At 49.9% G+C, this 17383-nt stretch overlaps 1 protein-coding gene across 2 annotated transcripts in view; it reads left to right on the forward strand.

Moving 5' to 3' along the window:
• Window positions 1-16324, forward strand: part of ALKBH4 (alkB homolog 4, lysine demethylase) — a 77728-nt gene extending 61404 nt beyond the window's left edge. The window contains exon 6 of one of the 2 annotated variants that reach the window (XM_049698874.1): window positions 16116-16324. The gene's annotated coding sequence lies outside the window, so the exon portion shown is untranslated. Of the gene's footprint in view, window positions 1-1016; window positions 1565-16115 lie in introns of those variants that run through there. The other variant, XM_049698869.1, reaches the window with a different exon arrangement.
• Window positions 16325-17383: the final 1059 nt, after the last annotated feature.

Below are 17383 nucleotides of genomic sequence, written 5' to 3' on the forward strand. Positions count from 1 at the left end.
GGCCTGTGGGATCTTCCCGGACCGGGGCACGAACCCGTGTCCCCTGCATCGGCAGGCAGACTCTCAACCACTGCGCCACCTGGGAAGCCCTCATCGGTATTTTTTTGCAACCCACAGCCCAACTTGGGCAGGTGTTCAACATTGAATAAATACCCTCCACTTCAGAAGAATGTTGAGTGGTGCTGAGGAGGGAGATGGGCTTCATACAGAATCCCCTGGCAGCCCCCTATGGGCTGCTGCAAGCGGAGCTGTACCAGCAGTGGATCCTAACTGGACTGTGAATGCTGGAGATGGGCTAAAACTTAAGCATCATGGAGACTGCATTCCTGCAGGCTTACGAAGAAGGGCGCCGAGACAGTGAAGCCTCAGTGAAGTACAGGAGGTAAGACAGAAACTGAATGAGGATCCTTCAGAATTTCTAGAAAGGGTCTTTAAAGCTTATAGGCAATATACAGATAGAGACCCTGAGGCTCCAGAGAATCTAAGGATGGTTAACGTGACTTATTGATCAGAGTGCTCCCAGCATACAGAAGCAACTGCAGAGGTGGGAGGGACTTTAGGGATGTCTTTGTCTCAACTTGTTGAAATTGCCTTTAAAGTTTGTAATGGCAGGGAGCAGGCTCAGGAGAAAAGGGAACACTGGAGAATGAAACAGCAGACCGCTCTGCTGGCGGCTGCCTTAGCAGAGGGAAGAGCTGGACCAAATGGAGGACCCCCCCGCCGAGGGAGCCGGCCAGAGGTAGCAGGACATCTGATAGTGGGATCCCGCCAATGTGCATATTGCAAACAGCAGGGACATCCTAAGTAAGACTCTTGAAGAAGGTAAACAGGTGGCACATCAGATGCCAGAGTTAACTGACAAAGACAGTGACCAAGAAAGACTGGGCCCAGAGGCTCCTTTAAATCCTGACTGTCTCAGTATCTCCCCTATGGAGCCCTGGGTGATTATGGCAGGGGGCCACTTACTCGGTTTAAAATACAAGACTTACTAAATTTTGTTCTGAGTCTTATGTTAGCAACTGGGGTGTCCAGAGAAACCTTGAAAAAGCCTTTTCTCCAGCTGCTAGACTCTCAGGTGGAGGAGGGCCCATCTGAAGCATAGCTTTCTGGACAAGCCTGAATGCCCCAGTCCCCTTCCGGGATGAGATTTACCAACTTAAATGCCAAGGTTACCTTTGCACCTGGAGGAGTGGACACCACAGTTCCACCAGAGCAGGCTTGTACATCGCAGGCTCTATTGCTCCGACCTCAAAGGGAACAGCCGGCAGCCATTTTGGAAGAGGTACTGCAGAAGGTGAGTCCAGAGGTATGGGCAGATGGGAGGCTGGGAAAAGCAAAGATAGCTACACCCGTACAGCTGAGGCTCTGCCCTGGGGCAAAAATTCCAAACTTCATGCAGTACCCAGTGAAGGAGCAGGCAAAGCATGGAATTCATCCCCTGCTAACAGCCTTCCTCGAATATGATTTAACGCGTCCCTGCGAGTCACCTTATACTCCAGTTTTACCAGTCTAGAACCAGGTAGAGATGAATATTGGTTTGTGCATTACTTAAAAGCAATTAATCGAATTGTGGAAGATTCTCATCCAGTAGTCCCTAATCCATACACTCTCCTCCCTACTGCTCACCAGAGATTTTTGTTGGTTTACTGAACTGGATTTGAAGGAGGTTTGGGGGTTTGTTTTGCATACCCTTGAGATTTGAACTCCAAGAATGGTGTGCTTTTAATGGGAAGATCTAGATACAAGGGTAAAACAACAGTATTGCTGGACAGGAAGTCCTCAGGGACTTAAAAATTCCCCCATGTTTGTAGATCCTGGTGAAATATTTGAAGGCCCTTCAACTAAACGAGGGAGCCCTGTTCCTGTATGTGGATGGTATCGTTCTGATTGCCAGTAAAACAAAGGACACCTGAGGCCAGAATACAGTTTTGATTTTGAACTTTGTGACTGAATGAAGCTATAAGGTGTCCAAGAAAAAGGCGTAGTTCTCTGCCCTCTGTTAAATACTTGAGTTTTGAACTCCCGTAAGGACAGAGAGACTTGCTCCCTGACAGAAGGGAAGCTCTAGCCTGGGTTGCAGTTTCCACTATCAGGAGGCAATTGTGGGGATCCCGGGGAATAGCTTGGTTCTGCTGCATTTCGATCCCCAACTTTGGATTCGTGGCAAGACCATGTTAGGAAGCTCTTAGAGGAGGAGGAGATGACCCTCTAGACTGAAATCTTGCAAGAGTAAACATCCGGAAGACCAGCTTCATTCTCCCTAGACTGGACCTTGTGTGGAACGTGACGGGAAATGGAAACCATACTGCAGAGAACTGTCGACTGAGATCGTCCAAGCCTTGGCTGGCTCCAGACCCCCTACACTGACTTCTCCCAGTGGGCAAGTGAACCCCTAACAGATTTTAAGCGGCTTTTCAGAAAGAAGCCACAAGAAAGAAATTAAGGCTTGCAAGGACAATTCAATGATTAGGACTTCTCATACTTGGGCAAAAGCAGGTACTCTCTCTAGCTGTTGGATATTTCATCCAAAACCTTTTTCTGTATTTGATCATGCTGACCCCTTGATCCTGCCTGTCATTAATTTTGTTTTTAATTATTTGTTTTGGCCGCACCACGAGGCATGTGGGATCTTAGTTTCCCAACCAGGGATTGAAACTGAGCCCCCTGCTTTGGAAGCATGAAGTCTTAACCACTGGACCACCAGGGAATTACCTGTCATTAATTTTTTGACTGTCCTTAACCTCACTGTAACATATCAGATTAGGCTAATCAACAGAATTTCCTGTCGTGTTTTTCCTTGTCTAAGGTGAAATTTGGTCCTTGGGACCTCAGATTTAAAAAAAAAAAAGACTGTAGTCTACCCCTGTCAAGGTTATATTAGGTGAGGACAGAAAACATTTTTCCCCAGCCTGTGTTCCTTCCATATTTAAGTGTTTCAGCCAAACTGATAATGATTGGGACTCTCCAATATGTCAAAAGGTAAGATACTGATCGCTGGCTTGACCTTGTCCTAGATAAAATCCCTAAAATAAGCCTTCATTTTAACAGTGTGTGCCCCCTCAGGGTACGTATTTGTCCGCCGTTTCAATGATCAATCTTGGGCCTATGATAGCTGGCACGTAGGTAGTATCTGTTTCTTGGGATCAAAGTGCTAACTTGAAACTGGGAACAAGAGAATGGTTTCAAGTGAGCACTAAACAGTTGCATTCGTGAAGCTTTGGTTAGCCCTCTGCTTTTGTTGTTTTTAATTGGAGTATAGTTGATTCATTGAATACAGTGCTGTGTTAGCCCTATGCCTCTTCTCGGCAGGAATTACATTCAGTCATCGCCCCCTCTTCCCTCGAGATGGAGGAATGATGTAAAGATGGGGGGGGGGTGGTAAAACCGGGTAATTATCAGTCAAACCCATTTCACCTGCCTTCACTAATCAAGGTCACTTAAGACTTGCAGTCCTCCAAGCAGCACGGAGCCTCCACAATAAGATGTTTCCCCGAGTTGTCTTCCAGGAGCTTGGAGTCAGCTGTGTGTAGTTTGAGCTGAGCTGGTTAAGACTGGATAGGACCACTGACCCTCCACATGGGTGGCCTTTTGACGTCAGAGAGCCACCCTCAGATCGTGCTAAGCACCTCTTGTTTTTTTCCTTTGGCCACGCCACGCCGCTTGCAGGATCTTAGTTCTCCGACCAGGGATGGAACCCGTGCCCCCTGCAGTGCAAGCGCAGAGTCCTAACCGCTGGTCCACCAGGGAATTCCCACCCTCCACTTTTGAAGGTGCAGAGGCCTGTAGCTGAGCCACACCTGCTCAGGATGACGATGACCACGCCTTTTCGCAATCACCTATCCCCACTCTCCCCACGCCTCGGACCACCCTGCTGCTTTATTGGTCATCCCATAATATACCCCGAGCATCTTGCCTTCCGGGAGGCAGGTCTGAGCGAGCCTTTCTCTTCTGTCTCTCCGCGTGGCTGCCTTGTGAACTAAACCCTCTGTGCTGCAAACCTCGGCGTCTCAGCGATTTGGCCTGCTGCACGTCACGCAAAAGGTTCGGGGACAAAGATGGTGAGCCGGCCGGGGGTGAGTCCAGACGGACCTTTCGCCCGTGGCTGGTCGGTCCCTTGCTGGTATTTTGAGTCCAAGCAGCTGCGTCATCCTTCTGTTCCGGGGACTGTGCCCCGGGTTTCCTCAGTGAGACGCCGTGGGCCTTCGGCACCTAGTTTTGTTTTGCAGCAAAGAAACGGTTTTGGGTTTGGAAGACGTCCTTTCGGTGAGTAACACACCTGTGCCTAGGTTGTTTGGCATTCCCGTCCGGATTCGGGGGTGGGAGAGGGGGGAGAGGGTGGAGGCCCACCTGGCAGGATTTTGGTAGAAAATATAAAAGGTTCCAGCTGCTCAGGTGCTCCATACCTGGGTTGGAGGCCCGGGGCGCTCGGTTCGGTCTTTTTTTTGGTCTGGTTGGTTTGTTCCACGATATCCTTTAGACTCTGGAGCATAATGGCCTAAAAATGGATCCTTAGGTTACAGTACAAGTTTGCAACTAGATTTATTTTGTAAATGGGAAGAAAAATGGGATGAAGTACCTTACGTACAGTCTTTTACGTTATTGTGTCGGAATAAACCACGTGCAGAGAAGATGAAGGCCCAACAGGAAGGGAAGGCAAAGAAACGTGTTTTGCTTGATTAGGAGGAGGCGGACTTGCTGTGGGCTCAGCTGGGCACCCCGGCTGCTCTTCCCCCGCCCCTATATGATGGCGCCCCTGCTCCTTCGCTGCTGCTGCCTGAGCCACAGCCTCCGGCTTGGGGTGGAGGGCACCCTCCCAGTCTCTGAGAATGGAGAAGTAGGCATGGTCTCCCCGCTCATACCTGCAGGGCACTGGATTTGGCCAGGGAGCTACCCATTCTCAGGCAGGGCAGTCTCCATTCAGGTAAGTCCCGGATGGGGTGTGGACACTGAGACTGGGCAGCTGAGGGGGTGGATCTGGGTCCATCCCCCCTTGGCAACTTCGGATTTATTTCCTTGGAAGAACAATATGCCACCTTCCGGAGATGACCCAAAGAGAATGGAAAATCTTTTTTCATCGGTATTATTATTATTACTATTTTTTTTGCGGTACATGGGCCTCTCACTGTTGTGGCCTCTCCCTTTGCGGAGCACAGGCTCCGGACGCGCAGGCTCAGCGGCCATGGCTCACGAGCCCAGCCGCTCCGCGGCATGTGGTGTCTTACCGGACCGGGGCACGAACCCGTGTCCCCTGCATCGGCAGACGGACTGTCAACCATTGCGCCACCAGGGAAGCCCAGTAAGACTCTTGAAGAAGGAAAACAGGTGGCACATCAGATGCCAGAGTTAACTGACAAAGACAGTGACCAAGAAAGACTGGGCCCAGAGGCTCCTTTAAATCCTGTCTCAGTATCTCCCCTATGGAGCCCTGGGTGATTATGGCAGGGGGCCACTTACTCGGTTTAAAATACAAGACTTACTAAATTTTGTTCTGAGTCTTATGTTAGCAACTGGGGTGTCCAGAGAAACCTTGAAAAAGCCTTTTCTCCAGCTGCTAGACTCTCAGGTGGAGGAGGGCCCATCTGAAGCATAGCTTTCTGGACAAGCCTGAATGCCCCAGTCCCCTTCCGGGATGAGATTTACCAACTTAAATGCCAAGGTTACCTTTGCACCTGGAGGAGTGGACACCACAGTTCCACCAGAGCAGGCTTGTACATCGCAGGCTCTATTGCTCCGACCTCAAAGGGAACAGCCGGCAGCCATTTTGGAAGAGGTACTGCAGAAGGTGAGTCCAGAGGTATGGGCAGATGGGAGGCTGGGAAAAGCAAAGATAGCTACACCCGTACAGCTGAGGCTCTGCCCTGGGGCAAAAATTCCAAACTTCATGCAGTACCCAGTGAAGGAGCAGGCAAAGCATGGAATTCATCTCCTGCTAACAGCCTTCCTCGAATATGATTTAACGCGTCCCTGCGAGTCACCTTATACTCCAGTTTTACCAGTCTAGAACCAGGTAGAGATGAATATTGGTTTGTGCATTACTTAAAAGCAATTAATCGAATTGTGGAAGATACTCATCCAGTAGTCCCTAATCCATACACTCTCCTCCCTACTGCTCACCAGAGATTTTTGTTGGTTTACTGAACTGGATTTGAAGGAGGTTTGGGGGTTTGTTTGTTTTGCATACCCTTGAGATTTGACCCCCAAGAATGGTTTGCTTTTAATGGGAAGATCTAGATACAAGGGTAAAACAACAGTATTCCTGGACAGGAAGTCGTCAGGGACTTAAAAATTCCCCCATGGGGCTTCCCTGGTGTCGCAGTGGTTGAGAGTCCGCCTGCCGATGCAGGGGACACGGGTTCGTGCCCCGGTCTGGGAAGATCCCACAGCCGCGGAGCGGCTGGGCCTGTGAGCCATGGCCGCTGAGCCTGCGTATCCGGAGCCTGTGCTCCGCAACGGGAGAGGCCACAGCAGTGAGAGGCCCGCGTACCGCAAAAAAAAAAAAAAAAAAAAAAAATTTCCCCACGATGTTTGTAGAAATCCTGGCGAAATATTTGAAGGCCCTTCAACTAAACGAGGGAGCCCTGTTCCAGTATGTGGATGGTATCGTTCTGATTGCCAGTAAAACAAAGGACACCTGAGGCCAGAATACAGTTTTGATTTTGAACTTTGTGACTGAATGAAGCTATAAGGTGTCCAAGAAAAAGGCGTAGTTCTCTGCCCTCTGTTAAATACTTGAGTTTTGAACTCCCGTAAGGACAGAGAGACTTGCTCCCTGACAGAAGGGAAGCTCTAGCCTGGGTTGCAGTTTCCACTATCAGGAGGCAATTGTGGGGATCCCGGGGAATAGCTTGGTTCTGCTGCATTTCGATCCCCAACTTTGGATTCGTGGCAAGACCATGTTAGGAAGCTCTTAGAGGAGGAGGAGATGACCCTCTAGACTGAAATCTTGCAAGAGTAAACATCCGGAAGACCAGCTTCATTCTCCCTAGACTGGACCTTGTGTGGAACGTGACGGGAAATGGAAACCATACTGCAGAGAACTGTCGACTGAGATCGTCCAAGCCTTGGCTGGCTCCAGACCCCCTACACTGACTTCTCCCAGTGGGCAAGTGAACCCCTAACAGATTTTAAGCGGCTTTTCAGAAAGAAGCCACAAGAAAGAAATTAAGGCTTGCAAGGACAATTCAATGATTAGGACTTCTCATACTTGGGCAAAAGCAGGTACTCTCTCTAGCTGTTGGATATTTCATCCAAAACCTTTTTCTGTATTTGATCATGCTGACCCCTTGATCCTGCCTGTCATTAATTTTGTTTTTAATTATTTGTTTTGGCCGCACCACGAGGCATGTGGGATCTTAGTTTCCCAACCAGGGATTGAAACTGAGCCCCCTGCTTTGGAAGCATGAAGTCTTAACCACTGGACCACCAGGGAATTACCTGTCATTAATTTTTTGACTGTCCTTAACCTCACTGTAACATATCAGATTAGGCTAATCAACAGAATTTCCTGTCGTGTTTTTCCTTGTCTAAGGTGAAATTTGGTCCTTGGGACCTCAGATTTAAAAAAAAAAAAAGACTGTAGTCTACCCCTGTCAAGGTTATATTAGGTGAGGACAGAAAACATTTTTCCCCAGCCTGTGTTCCTTCCATATTTAAGTGTTTCAGCCAAACTGATAATGATTGGGACTCTCCAATATGTCAAAAGGTAAGATACTGATCGCTGGCTTGACCTTGTCCTAGATAAAATCCCTAAAATAAGCCTTCATTTTAACAGTGTGTGCCCCCTCAGGGTACGTATTTGTCCGCCGTTTCAATGATCAATCTTGGGCCTATGATAGCTGGCACGTAGGTAGTATCTGTTTCTTGGGATCAAAGTGCTAACTTGAAACTGGGAACAAGAGAATGGTTTCAAGTGAGCACTAAACAGTTGCATTCGTGAAGCTTTGGTTAGCCCTCTGCTTTTGTTGTTTTTAATTGGAGTATAGTTGATTCATTGAATACAGTGCTGTGTTAGCCCTATGCCTCTTCTCGGCAGGAATTACATTCAGTCATCGCCCCCTCTTCCCTCGAGATGGAGGAATGATGTAAAGATGGGGGGGGGGTGGTAAAACCGGGTAATTATCAGTCAAACCCATTTCACCTGCCTTCACTAATCAAGGTCACTTAAGACTTGCAGTCCTCCAAGCAGCACGGAGCCTCCACAATAAGATGTTTCCCCGAGTTGTCTTCCAGGAGCTTGGAGTCAGCTGTGTGTAGTTTGAGCTGAGCTGGTTAAGACTGGATAGGACCACTGACCCTCCACATGGGTGGCCTTTTGACGTCAGAGAGCCACCCTCAGATCGTGCTAAGCACCTCTTGTTTTTTTCCTTTGGCCACGCCACGCCGCTTGCAGGATCTTAGTTCTCCGACCAGGGATGGAACCCGTGCCCCCTGCAGTGCAAGCGCAGAGTCCTAACCGCTGGTCCACCAGGGAATTCCCACCCTCCACTTTTGAAGGTGCAGAGGCCTGTAGCTGAGCCACACCTGCTCAGGATGACGATGACCACGCCTTTTCGCAATCACCTATCCCCACTCTCCCCACGCCTCGGACCACCCTGCTGCTTTATTGGTCATCCCATAATATACCCCGAGCATCTTGCCTTCTGGGAGGCGGGTCTGAGCCTTTCTCTTCTGTCTCCCCGCGTGGCTGCCTTGTGAACTAAACCCTCTGTGCTGCAAACCTCGGCGTCTCAGCGACTTCACCTGCTGCACGTCACGCAAAAGGTTCGGGGACAAAGATGGTGAGCCGGCCGGGGGTGAGTCCAGACGGACCTTTCGCCCGTGGCTGGTCGGTCCCTTGCTGGTATTTTGAGTCCAAGCAGCTGCCTCGTCCTTCTGTTCCGGGGACTGTGCCCCGGGTTTCCTCAGTGAGACGCTGTGGGCCTCCGGCGCCTAGTTTTGTTTTGCAGCAAAGAAACGGTTTTGGGTTTGGAAGACGTCTTTTGGGTGAGTAACACACCTGTGCCTAGGTTGTTTGGCATTCCCGTCCGGATTGGGGGGTGGGGAGGTGGCGGAGGGTGGAGGCCCACCTGGCAGGATTTTGGTAGAAAATATAAAAGGTTCCAGCTGCTCAGGTGCTCCATACCTGGGTTGGAGGCCCGGGGCGCTGGGTTCGGTCTTGTTTTTGGTCTGGTTGGTTTGTTCCACGATATCCTTTAGACTCTGGAGCATAATGGCCTAAAAATGGATCCTTAGGTTACAGTACAAGTTTGCAACTAGATTTATTTTGTAAATGGGAAGAAAAATGGGATGAAGTAGCTTATGTACAGTCTTTTACGTTATCGTGTCAGAATAAACCACGTGCAGAGATGATGAAGGCCCAACAGGAAGGGAAGGCAAAGAAACCTGGTTTGCTTGATTAGGAGGAGGCGGACTTGCTGTGGGCTCAGCTGGGCACCCCGACTGCTCTTCCCCCGCCCCCATATGATGGCGCCCCTGCTCCTTCGCTGCTGCTGCCTGAGCCACAGCCTCCGGCTTGGGGTGGAGGGCGCCCTCCTAGTCTCTGAGGATGGAGAAGTAGGCATGGTCGCCCCGCTCATACCTGCAGGGCACTGGATTTGGCCAGGGAGCTACCCATTCGCAGGCAGGGCAGTATCCATTCAGGTGAGTCCCCGATGGGGTGTGGACGCTGAGACTGGGCAGCTGAGGGGGTGGATCTGGGTCCATCCCCCCTTTGCAACTTCGGATTTATTTCCTAGGAAGGGCAGTATGCCACCTTCCGGAGATGACCCAAAGAGAATGGAAACTCTTCTTTCATTGTTTGTTTGTTTTTTGGGTACGTGGGGCTCTCACTGCTGTGGCCTCTCCCTTTGCGGAGCACAGGCTTCGGACGCGCAGGCTCAGCGGCCATGGTTCACGGGCCCAGCCGCTCCGCGGCCTGTGGGATCTTCCCGGACCGGGGCACGAACCCGTGTCCCCTGCATCGGCAGGCAGACTCTCAACCACTGCGCCACCTGGGAAGCCCTCATCGGTATTTTTTTGCAACCCACAGCCCAACTTGGGCAGGTGTTCAACATTGAATAAATACCCTCCACTTCAGAAGAATGTTGAGTGGTGCTGAGGAGGGAGATGGGCTTCATACAGAATCCCCTGGCAGCCCCCTATGGGCTGCTGCAAGCGGAGCTGTACCAGCAGTGGATCCTAACTGGACTGTGAATGCTGGAGATGGGCTAAAACTTAAGCATCATGGAGACTGCATTCCTGCAGGCTTACGAAGAAGGGCGCCGAGACAGTGAAGCCTCAGTGAAGTACAGGAGGTAAGACAGAAACTGAATGAGGATCCTTCAGAATTTCTAGAAAGGGTCTTTAAAGCTTATAGGCAATATACAGATAGAGACCCTGAGGCTCCAGAGAATCTAAGGATGGTTAACGTGACTTATTGATCAGAGTGCTCCCAGCATACAGAAGCAACTGCAGAGGTGGGAGGGACTTTAGGGATGTCTTTGTCTCAACTTGTTGAAATTGCCTTTAAAGTTTGTAATGGCAGGGAGCAGGCTCAGGAGAAAAGGGAACACTGGAGAATGAAACAGCAGACCGCTCTGCTGGCGGCTGCCTTAGCAGAGGGAAGAGCTGGACCAAATGGAGGACCCCCCCGCCGAGGGAGCCGGCCAGAGGTAGCAGGACATCTGATAGTGGGATCCCGCCAATGTGCATATTGCAAACAGCAGGGACATCCTAAGTAAGACTCTTGAAGAAGGTAAACAGGTGGCACATCAGATGCCAGAGTTAACTGACAAAGACAGTGACCAAGAAAGACTGGGCCCAGAGGCTCCTTTAAATCCTGACTGTCTCAGTATCTCCCCTATGGAGCCCTGGGTGATTATGGCAGGGGGCCACTTACTCGGTTTAAAATACAAGACTTACTAAATTTTGTTCTGAGTCTTATGTTAGCAACTGGGGTGTCCAGAGAAACCTTGAAAAAGCCTTTTCTCCAGCTGCTAGACTCTCAGGTGGAGGAGGGCCCATCTGAAGCATAGCTTTCTGGACAAGCCTGAATGCCCCAGTCCCCTTCCGGGATGAGATTTACCAACTTAAATGCCAAGGTTACCTTTGCACCTGGAGGAGTGGACACCACAGTTCCACCAGAGCAGGCTTGTACATCGCAGGCTCTATTGCTCCGACCTCAAAGGGAACAGCCGGCAGCCATTTTGGAAGAGGTACTGCAGAAGGTGAGTCCAGAGGTATGGGCAGATGGGAGGCTGGGAAAAGCAAAGATAGCTACACCCGTACAGCTGAGGCTCTGCCCTGGGGCAAAAATTCCAAACTTCATGCAGTACCCAGTGAAGGAGCAGGCAAAGCATGGAATTCATCCCCTGCTAACAGCCTTCCTCGAATATGATTTTACGCGTCCCTGCGAGTCACCTTATACTCCAGTTTTACCAGTCTAGAACCAGGTAGAGATGAATATTGGTTTGTGCATTACTTAAAAGCAATTAATCGAATTGTGGAAGATTCTCATCCAGTAGTCCCTAATCCATACACTCTCCTCCCTACTGCTCACCAGAGATTTTTGTTGGTTTACTGAACTGGATTTGAAGGAGGTTTGGGGGTTTGTTTTGCATACCCTTGAGATTTGAACTCCAAGAATGGTGTGCTTTTAATGGGAAGATCTAGATACAAGGGTAAAACAACAGTATTGCTGGACAGGAAGTCCTCAGGGACTTAAAAATTCCCCCATGTTTGTAGATCCTGGTGAAATATTTGAAGGCCCTTCAACTAAACGAGGGAGCCCTGTTCCTGTATGTGGATGGTATCGTTCTGATTGCCAGTAAAACAAAGGACACCTGAGGCCAGAATACAGTTTTGATTTTGAACTTTGTGACTGAATGAAGCTATAAGGTGTCCAAGAAAAAGGCGTAGTTCTCTGCCCTCTGTTAAATACTTGAGTTTTGAACTCCCGTAAGGACAGAGAGACTTGCTCCCTGACAGAAGGGAAGCTCTAGCCTGGGTTGCAGTTTCCACTATCAGGAGGCAATTGTGGGGATCCCGGGGAATAGCTTGGTTCTGCTGCATTTCGATCCCCAACTTTGGATTCGTGGCAAGACCATGTTAGGAAGCTCTTAGAGGAGGAGGAGATGACCCTCTAGACTGAAATCTTGCAAGAGTAAACATCCGGAAGACCAGCTTCATTCTCCCTAGACTGGACCTTGTGTGGAACGTGACGGGAAATGGAAACCATACTGCAGAGAACTGTCGACTGAGATCGTCCAAGCCTTGGCTGGCTCCAGACCCCCTACACTGACTTCTCCCAGTGGGCAAGTGAACCCCTAACAGATTTTAAGCGGCTTTTCAGAAAGAAGCCACAAGAAAGAAATTAAGGCTTGCAAGGACAATTCAATGATTAGGACTTCTCATACTTGGGCAAAAGCAGGTACTCTCTCTAGCTGTTGGATATTTCATCCAAAACCTTTTTCTGTATTTGATCATGCTGACCCCTTGATCCTGCCTGTCATTAATTTTGTTTTTAATTATTTGTTTTGGCCGCACCACGAGGCATGTGGGATCTTAGTTTCCCAACCAGGGATTGAAACTGAGCCCCCTGCTTTGGAAGCATGAAGTCTTAACCACTGGACCACCAGGGAATTACCTGTCATTAATTTTTTGACTGTCCTTAACCTCACTGTAACATATCAGATTAGGCTAATCAACAGAATTTCCTGTCGTGTTTTTCCTTGTCTAAGGTGAAATTTGGTCCTTGGGACCTCAGATTTAAAAAAAAAAAAGACTGTAGTCTACCCCTGTCAAGGTTATATTAGGTGAGGACAGAAAACATTTTTCCCCAGCCTGTGTTCCTTCCATATTTAAGTGTTTCAGCCAAACTGATAATGATTGGGACTCTCCAATATGTCAAAAGGTAAGATACTGATCGCTGGCTTGACCTTGTCCTAGATAAAATCCCTAAAATAAGCCTTCATTTTAACAGTGTGTGCCCCCTCAGGGTACGTATTTGTCCGCCGTTTCAATGATCAATCTTGGGCCTATGATAGCTGGCACGTAGGTAGTATCTGTTTCTTGGGATCAAAGTGCTAACTTGAAACTGGGAACAAGAGAATGGTTTCAAGTGAGCACTAAACAGTTGCATTCGTGAAGCTTTGGTTAGCCCTCTGCTTTTGTTGTTTTTAATTGGAGTATAGTTGATTCATTGAATACAGTGCTGTGTTAGCCCTATGCCTCTTCTCGGCAGGAATTACATTCAGTCATCGCCCCCTCTTCCCTCGAGATGGAGGAATGATGTAAAGATGGGGGGGGGGTGGTAAAACCGGGTAATTATCAGTCAAACCCATTTCACCTGCCTTCACTAATCAAGGTCACTTAAGACTTGCAGTCCTCCAAGCAGCACGGAGCCTCCACAATAAGATGTTTCCCCGAGTTGTCTTCCAGGAGCTTGGAGTCAGCTGTGTGTAGTTTGAGCTGAGCTGGTTAAGACTGGATAGGACCACTGACCCTCCACATGGGTGGCCTTTTGACGTCAGAGAGCCACCCTCAGATCGTGCTAAGCACCTCTTGTTTTTTTCCTTTGGCCACGCCACGCCGCTTGCAGGATCTTAGTTCTCCGACCAGGGATGGAACCCGTGCCCCCTGCAGTGCAAGCGCAGAGTCCTAACCGCTGGTCCACCAGGGAATTCCCACCCTCCACTTTTGAAGGTGCAGAGGCCTGTAGCTGAGCCACACCTGCTCAGGATGACGATGACCACGCCTTTTCGCAATCACCTATCCCCACTCTCCCCACGCCTCGGACCACCCTGCTGCTTTATTGGTCATCCCATAATATACCCCGAGCATCTTGCCTTCTGGGAGGCGGGTCTGAGCCTTTCTCTTCTGTCTCCCCGCGTGGCTGCCTTGTGAACTAAACCCTCTGTGCTGCAAACCTCGGCGTCTCAGCGACTTCACCTGCTGCACGTCACGCAAAAGGTTCGGGGACAAAGATGGTGAGCCGGCCGGGGGTGAGTCCAGACGGACCTTTCGCCCGTGGCTGGTCGGTCCCTTGCTGGTATTTTGAGTCCAAGCAGCTGCCTCGTCCTTCTGTTCCGGGGACTGTGCCCCGGGTTTCCTCAGTGAGACGCTGTGGGCCTCCGGCGCCTAGTTTTGTTTTGCAGCAAAGAAACGGTTTTGGGTTTGGAAGACGTCTTTTGGGTGAGTAACACACCTGTGCCTAGGTTGTTTGGCATTCCCGTCCGGATTGGGGGGTGGGGAGGTGGCGGAGGGTGGAGGCCCACCTGGCAGGATTTTGGTAGAAAATATAAAAGGTTCCAGCTGCTCAGGTGCTCCATACCTGGGTTGGAGGCCCGGGGCGCTGGGTTCGGTCTTGTTTTTGGTCTGGTTGGTTTGTTCCACGATATCCTTTAGACTCTGGAGCATAATGGCCTAAAAATGGATCCTTAGGTTACAGTACAAGTTTGCAACTAGATTTATTTTGTAAATGGGAAGAAAAATGGGATGAAGTAGCTTATGTACAGTCTTTTACGTTATCGTGTCAGAATAAACCACGTGCAGAGATGATGAAGGCCCAACAGGAAGGGAAGGCAAAGAAACCTGGTTTGCTTGATTAGGAGGAGGCGGACTTGCTGTGGGCTCAGCTGGGCACCCCGACTGCTCTTCCCCCGCCCCCATATGATGGCGCCCCTGCTCCTTCGCTGCTGCTGCCTGAGCCACAGCCTCCGGCTTGGGGTGGAGGGCGCCCTCCTAGTCTCTGAGGATGGAGAAGTAGGCATGGTCGCCCCGCTCATACCTGCAGGGCACTGGATTTGGCCAGGGAGCTACCCATTCGCAGGCAGGGCAGTATCCATTCAGGTGAGTCCCCGATGGGGTGTGGACGCTGAGACTGGGCAGCTGAGGGGGTGGATCTGGGTCCATCCCCCCTTTGCAACTTCGGATTTATTTCCTAGGAAGGGCAGTATGCCACCTTCCGGAGATGACCCAAAGAGAATGGAAACTCTTCTTTCATTGTTTGTTTGTTTTTTGGGTACGTGGGGCTCTCACTGCTGTGGCCTCTCCCTTTGCGGAGCACAGGCTTCGGACGCGCAGGCTCAGCGGCCATGGCTCACGGGCCCAGCCGCTCCGCGGCCTGTGGGATCTTCCCGGACCGGGGCACGAACCCGTGTCCCCTGCATCGGCAGGCAGACTCTCAACCACTGCGCCACCTGGGAAGCCCTCATCGGTATTTTTTTGCAACCCACAGCCCAACTTGGGCAGGTGTTCAACATTGAATAAATACCCTCCTCACTTCAGAAGAATGTTGAGTGGTGCTGAGGAGGGAGATGGGCTTCATACAGAATCCCCTGGCAGCCCCCTATGGGCTGCTGCAAGCGGAGCTGTACCAGCAGTGGATCCTAACTGGACTGTGAATGCTGGAGATGGGCTAAAACTTAAGCATCATGGAGACTGCATTCCTGCAGGCTTACGAAGAAGGGCGCCGAGACAGTGAAGCCTCAGTGAAGTACAGGAGGTAAGACAGAAACTGAATGAGGATCCTTCAGAATTTCTAGAAAGGGTCTTTAAAGCTTATAGGCAATATACAGATAGAGACCCTGAGGCTCCAGAGAATCTAAGGATGGTTAACGTGACTTATTGATCAGAGTGCTCCCAGCATACAGAAGCAACTGCAGAGGTGGGAGGGACTTTAGGGATGTCTTTGTCTCAACTTGTTGAAATTGCCTTTAAAGTTTGTAATGGCAGGGAGCAGGCTCAGGAGAAAAGGGAACACTGGAGAATGAAACAGCAGACCGCTCTGCTGGCGGCTGCCTTAGCAGAGGGAAGAGCTGGACCAAATGGAGGACCCCCCCCCCGAGGGAGCCGGCCAGAGGTAGCAGGACATCTGATAGTGGGATCCCGCCAATGTGCATATTGCAAACAGCAGGGACATCCTAAGTAAGACTCTTGAAGAAGGTAAACAGGTGGCACATCAGATGCCAGAGTTAACTGACAAAGACAGTGACCAAGAAAGACTGGGCCCAGAGGCTCCTTTAAATCCTGACTGTCTCAGTATCTCCCCTATGGAGCCCTGGGTGATTATGGCAGGGGGCCACTTACTCGGTTTAAAATACAAGACTTACTAAATTTTGTTCTGAGTCTTATGTTAGCAACTGGGGTGTCCAGAGAAACCTTGAAAAAGCCTTTTCTCCAGCTGCTAGACTCTCAGGTGGAGGAGGGCCCATCTGAAGCATAGCTTTCTGGACAAGCCTGAATGCCCCAGTCCCCTTCCGGGATGAGATTTACCAACTTAAATGCCAAGGTTACCTTTGCACCTGGAGGAGTGGACACCACAGTTCCACCAGAGCAGGCTTGTACATCGCAGTCTCTATTGCTCCGACCTCAAAGGGAACAGCCGGCAGCCATTTTGGAAGAGGTACTGCAGAAGGTGAGTCCAGAGGTATGGGCAGATGGGAGGCTGGGAAAAGCAAAGATAGCTACACCCGTACAGCTGAGGCTCTGCCCTGGGGCAAAAATTCCAAACTTCATGCAGTACCCAGTGAAGGAGCAGGCAAAGCATGGAATTCATCCCCTGCTAACAGCCTTCCTCGAATATGATTTAACGCGTCCCTGCGAGTCACCTTATACTCCAGTTTTACCAGTCTAGAACCAGGTAGAGATGAATATTGGTTTGTGCATTACTTAAAAGCAATTAATCGAATTGTGGAAGATTCTCATCCAGTAGTCCCTAATCCATACACTCTCCTCCCTACTGCTCACCAGAGATTTTTGTTGGTTTACTGAACTGGATTTGAAGGAGGTTTGGGGGTTTGTTTTGCATACCCTTGAGATTTGAACTCCAAGAATGGTGTGCTTTTAATGGGAAGATCTAGATACAAGGGTAAAACAACAGTATTGCTGGACAGGAAGTCCTCAGGGACTTAAAAATTCCCCCATGTTTGTAGATCCTGGTGAAATATTTGAAGGCCCTTCAACTAAACGAGGGAGCCCTGTTCCTGTATGTGGATGGTATCGTTCTGATTGCCAGTAAAACAAAGGACACCTGAGGCCAGAATACAGTTTTGATTTTGAACTTTGTGACTGAATGAAGCTATAAGGTGTCCAAGAAAAAGGCGTAGTTCTCTGCCCTCTGTTAAATACTTGAGTTTTGAACTCCCGTAAGGACAGAGAGACTTGCTCCCTGACAGAAGGGAAGCTCTAGCCTGGGTTGCAGTTTCCACTATCAGGAGGCAATTGTGGGGATCCCGGGGAATAGCTTGGTTCTGCTGCATTTCGATCCCCAACTTTGGATTCGTGGCAAGACCATGTTAGGAAGCTCTTAGAGGAGGAGGAGATGACCCTCTAGACTGAAATCTTGCAAGAGTAAACATCCGGAAGACCAGCTTCATTCTCCCTAGACTGGACCTTGTGTGGAACG

This window comes from Orcinus orca, chromosome 16 (genome assembly GCF_937001465.1).
Source record: "Orcinus orca chromosome 16, mOrcOrc1.1, whole genome shotgun sequence".
In the NCBI taxonomy this organism is placed as follows: domain Eukaryota; kingdom Metazoa; phylum Chordata; class Mammalia; order Artiodactyla; family Delphinidae; genus Orcinus; species Orcinus orca.